Source organism: Pediculus humanus, genomic scaffold (genome assembly GCF_000006295.1).
Source record: "Pediculus humanus corporis 1103172108201 genomic scaffold, whole genome shotgun sequence".
Classification (NCBI taxonomy): Eukaryota; Metazoa; Arthropoda; class Insecta; order Psocodea; family Pediculidae; genus Pediculus; species Pediculus humanus.
Genome location: NW_002987771.1, coordinates 23,708 through 29,694, shown reverse-complemented (window position 1 = coordinate 29,694; position 5,987 = coordinate 23,708).

Genomic DNA, 5,987 nt, shown 5'->3' with positions numbered 1-5,987 from the left:
TTTTTTTTTTTTGTTTTTAAATTATTATTATAACGGATAAATTTAAAAATGTTTTAAACGTCGTCCATTTTGTTTTTTTTATAAATCAAATTATTATTATTATTATTATTATTATTATTATCGTATTTTCTTTTCGAGATTTTTTGTATTTTATTACGTCATCGAGTTTTCTTTCATTTCCGGTAATTTTTTTCTTCCGTTTTTCCGTATAATCATATTATGGCGATAAGAAATCGATTAATTTCATTATTATTATTATTATTATTATTATTATTTTTTTTTTTTTTTTTTTTTTTTTTTTTTTTTTAACGTTTCGAAAAAAATTGGATTTGTAAATAAAAAAGAAAAAAAAAATTGCGACGATTCGAATATAACGGAAATAAACCGTTTTTTTCTCTTTAGGTGCTGTTAATTAGTTTAGGAATGACGTCAGAAATAAAATAAAATGATAATAATAATAGTAATAATGATAATAATAATTCGCGCTTCTTTCCGATGAAGTCTTTGATGATTTTTTTAAAATTGTAGATTTTCCATCGTTTTTCACGACCCGTGAATTCATCCTCATCATCATTATGAGATTCTTTTACTTCCGTTTTTCCAACCTTTTTTTAACCCCTCTTCCCCTCCCCCTTCTATCCCTTCTCTCTCTCTCTCTCTCTATCCTCTGACCTCTTTCATTCTTTCCTTTCTTTTTAATTTTACCCTTTTTTTTTTTTTATAATGATAAATTTTGGTTTCCTTTGACTACTTGCCTATGCATTTTCATTTACCGTCACAAAAAAATTTTTCCTTTGAGAGAAAAAGAAAGTAAAAGAGTATAAAGTTCAAAAGTTCCTTTTTTTTTTTATTTCGTATTTGAATTACCTTTAATAATTTTTCACGCGAATTTCCTTTTCGGTTTTTTTTACAAAAGGAAAAAAAAAAAAATTATTACACGGTTTTTTTTTCTTTTTTTCCCCCTAGAGTTTAACTTCCGGTTTATTGCTTCTTTTGTTTTACTTTCTTTTTTTTCTTATTAATTTTCATTATCCATTTTTTCTTTTTTCTCTCTCTTTCTTCTTTTCTTTTTTTTATTACGTAGGACATGTTTTTCTAACGACATTTTTTTGTTTTTAAGTTAAAAAATAATAATAATAATAAACGGAAGTAGTTACGCATATGTAAAAAAAAAAATTTTTTTATTTTTATTTTTTGCCTTCTTCGTTTTCTTACACGACGGAAACAGTTTTTTTGTTATATTTTTAAAACGATGCTTTTTTTTTTTTCGTTCTCATCGGAATTAATTATTTAAAATGCGTCTTCTGCTTTTTTTTATGTAACTGGCGTCGTAATAAATTAAAGACACGACTTTTTAAGGGTCGGACTCGTCGTGTATCGGATTCAAAAATTTTTATTTTTCCCTTTTACCCCACCAACGCCACCACCACCACCGCCGCCTCTTTTTTTTTGATTGACTTTATTTTTAATTTTGTTTCATCTTTTTTTTCTTTTTTCACGAAGCGGATTTTCCTACTCTTCTTTTTTTTTTTTCATTTTCAATTTATTTTTCTTCGGTTTTAAAATTTTGATTTTTTTTCTCCTCCTCCTTCTTCTTCTTCTTCTTCTTCTCCTCTTCCTTCTTTTTCTTCTTTCCTCCTCCTTCTTTTTCTCCTTTCTTTCTCCTTCTTCTTCTTCTCCTCCTCCTCTTCCTCCTTTTTCTTCTTCTTCTTTTTCTCCCACTTTTTTAAGAAGTATAAACGATTTTTCAATTTTCTTTTTCATTACCTGTTTCTCCTTGTAAAAAAAAAAAAAAAAAAACTTCTTCATCAGATCATCTTTCTTTTCTTTCCTTTTCTTTCCTTTTTCACATATATATATATAAATTTAATTTTAGTCCGTTGTTTGGTTTCATTTATTTCATTTTCCTCCGAAATCATAATAATAATAATTTATGATTACGTTTTTTTTTCCTTTGGTGATAATGTCGCGGGAAGGGGGAAGGGAAATCTCAAAGGTAACAAAAAAAAAAACAAAATGTAATTTATAAATTTATAAGGGTAAAGAATAAGGCAGAAAGATTTTTTTTTTTTTTTAAAACAACGTGGCAGAAGAATTATTATAACCGCGCCACTTATTTACATCGTGTCATTTGATAATGATTCCCCCGCGGGTGAAAAGTCGGATTTTTTTTTTTTTAAATTTTTTTTTCGGGTTTTGACGTTGATAAACAAAAGAAAAAAAGGGGGGGAAAAGTTAATTTTCCTTTTTCTTTTCTCCATTGAAAATAATAATAATAATATTTGGTTTTATTAACTGTGAGAAATCGAATATATTAAAAAATAAAAAAACTGACAAAACAATAAACTTTTTTTTTTTTTTTTTTTCGTGTACGAAGGAATAAAACAATGACCGTGGATAATTCCACGATGAAAAGAAAGAAATGTGAAAAAAAAAAAAAATCGAAATTCGAAATCGAATAACCGGAAACGTAACCGGTAACCTTTTTTTTTTTTGCTATCGGATAAATCGACCGTAAAACAAAGGAAAATAAAAAGGAATGGATATTTATAAATTATTTTCGACTTCGATTTACGATAATGTTCTTTTAATAAACTCGACAGTCAATGGGGAAAAAAAATCCATTGATTTTTTTTTCCCCATTGTTTTATCAAAGGAATCAGCCAAAGGTAAATAATAATAATTATTTAAAAAAAAAAAAAGGAGGGAAGAAATTTTAAAAAAGAAATTATCCGGGAGTGATGGTGTAACCAACTACTCGGAGTCCAGGTTGAGGGGACGTTTTAAGGGGAGGGGGTTCGGGATTGGATTTTCAACGTCCTAATTTTTTTTTTTTTTTTGCTCGTTCTACGATAAATTAAAACGGGTCGTGTCAATAAAAAAAAAAATTTTTTTTCGTCTAAAATCACGTTCGTTTAAAAAAATTTTTCCGAACGTGGAAGCAAAAAATTTCATTTATTCTTTTTACCAACTACCACGGATTTAATAAATAATTTTCAACGTTTCCCTCTCATCGATATTAAACAATCGATCGATCGAACGATTTTCAATAACTCGGTTAAATATCACGTGACTTGCACTATAAGAGATTTAAGAACCGTTTTATTTTAAAATCCTCCCACATTCCGACAGTTTTTCGAAAACTGTTGAAATTTTTTTATAAAAGACGTGTTTGCGGCGTGTGTGTGTGGGGAGGGGGCGGGGCTGGCGCTTAGAAAAAAAACGTGATAAATTACATTTGAAATAAAGTTTCATTTTAATTAATTAATAAAAATAAATAAAAAAACGTACGCGGCGTTTCCGTAACACACTTTCCGGTTGGAAAAACCATACACTTTTTTTTTTTTACTCTATGGAAGAACTAAAAAAAAAATGGTAAATGACGCAAAAAACAAACATGGCGCCACCATTTTTATCTTCTATTAAACTAATTAGGAAATGATTTAAAATTGGATTACAACAAACTCTTCTCGTTTTTTTTTTCCCCCGAATATGAAACTTTTTATTATTATTATTATTTTTCCTTTTCTCGTTTTGCATTTCATTTCAATTCATTTTCTTCTACCACATTTAATAATAATAATAATAATAATAATAATAATAATAATAATAATAATAATAACGATAAAACGGTTTGAAAAAAAAAAACCTAGAAAATTTAATTTAATTAAATTTTAAATAATCATTAAACGACGCCATATTTATTATTATTATTATTATTATTATTATTATTATTATTATTATTATTATTATTGTTGGAAACATAACGGACGAAAAAAAATATAATTAATGATAATGATAATTAAAATAAAGATAAAAAGAAATGAATTTTTTTTTTTTGGCTTGAAAACCTTTTTCCCCCTTACTACCGAAAAAAAAATAGAGAGAGAAAGAGAAAGAGAGAAAATTAAACGTGGGAGCAGTAAAAAGCAAACAAAGGAAATTTAAAATGGAAAAAGGAAAATAAAGATAAAAAGTTTAATTGTTCCGCGGTTAAAGAAACGTCGGATGATTGTTTATTCATTAATTTTTTTTTTTTTTTTTTTTAATGAGATGGTTAATAAGAATTTGTAGTGGCAACAGACGATTGTGATTTCTTTTTCGTTTTTCCTATATGCTAACCAAGATGAAATTTTTCACGAAAAAACAAAATGGAAGGTAAAAAAATATTATTATTATTATCAAGTCGGATGAAAATTTTGTTTTTAATGATGACGTAATCGTCAGAACGTAAAATGAAAAGGGAAAAATTTTCCTTTCCTACCGTTTGGTCGTTATGACAAAAGATTAATATAATAAAATGATTAAATAAAAACCTCAAATCGACCCTTAAATTCAAATGTTTTCATCCCCCTTGTGTTACCAATTTTCAAAAAAAAAAAAGTGCAAAAGGTCAAAAATAAACGACGATTAGAATTTTAATTTTTTTCTTTTTCCACGACTTTTTTTTTTTAAATAACTTTGTATAACTGTTTCCGTTTAAATAATAATTATTAATCGTGGTAATAACCCTTTTTTTTGTCTCTCTCTCTCTTTCTCTTTTCCTCTCTCTCGCTTTCTCTCTCTCTCTGTGTCTTTCTTTCTCTCTCCTTTAACAACATTTCATTTTGTGATCTTTCAAAGTTTTTTTTCCCTCCTCCCTCCTTCTCCTCCTCGTCTTTTGTTTATTTTCCCATTTAAACTTTTTAACGTTTTTTCTTCATTTTCTCTCTCTCTCTCTCTCTAACTCATTTAACGTCTTTTTTATTCTTTATCAGTTTTCATTTTCTCTTTACAATTTACTTTCTCTCTCACTCTCTCTCTTTCTCTAAAAGTTAAATTATTATTATTATTATTTTGTTTCATTAAAACTTTTTTAGATCCAAATTTGTTTTATTCATTTGATATTATTATTATTTCATAAGGAAAATTCATTACTCGTGTCAACGATTATTTTGCGTTACCTTTTTTTTTCCTTTTTTCCTTTTTCCTTTTCGTTCGAAAACAAAACAAATAAAAAAAAGCAGAAGAAATGACTTTCTCTCTCTATATATTTTTACTCACGTTTGATTTTAATACGAGAAAACAAAAAGCAGAGATAGAAAAAAAAAGTTTCGAAACTTTTGATTTAAAAAAAAAAAAAACTTTTTCCCGCGCTTTTGAAATTTCAATTATTATTTTTTTTTTTGACGTCATTCAGTTATGACGTTTCTTTTTTTTTTTTTGATTAATTATAAAAACTAAGGGCGGGGGGGGGAAATAATTAAAAGTTATTAATTAAAACAAATCTTTTTCAATCGATGATTTTTCTAAAATGAAATTGAAATGAAATGACGACAAAGTGGAAGGAGTAAAATTCCAGTCTGCGATCACGTTCGTTTCCCCCCCCCCCCCCCATCATCATCATCATTATTATTCATTTTCATCAACTTCTAATTATTAAAGAATTTTTCTCTCTCCCTCCCTCCCCCCGCCTTCCCAATTTATTATTATTATTATTATTATTATTAAAAGAAAAAAATAATTTTTATTTATCATTTCTCTTTTTCTTCTGCCACGTTTCTCAAATATTTATTATAGAAATGGGATTTTTTTTAAAATTATAAATTCATCGATTTTTATTCGAAGAGGAAAGCAAAAAAACGCGGGAAATTTTTTATATTTTCCATTTTTTCATTTTTCTCCCCATTCGAATCATTTTTCGAGTGTGAGTGAAATAAGATGATGATAATGATGATGAATAAGAGGAATAAAGAGAAAGATAAGAGAAAAGGTTTTTAAAAAAAAGGTAAAAAGCAACGAATGTACGTACATGTACGTACGTATATAATGACGAAAAAAAAAATCCTTTTAGCCTTTTTATTATAAATTTCCTTATTTCCTCCTTGCAACATTCCCCCCGTCTCCTTCATCCTCCCCTCCCCTTCCCCGGAAACGAAGCATCTCGAAACTCTCCATCTTTCCAATATATATATATTTATTATTAAAATTTATTACACCACCTGGAA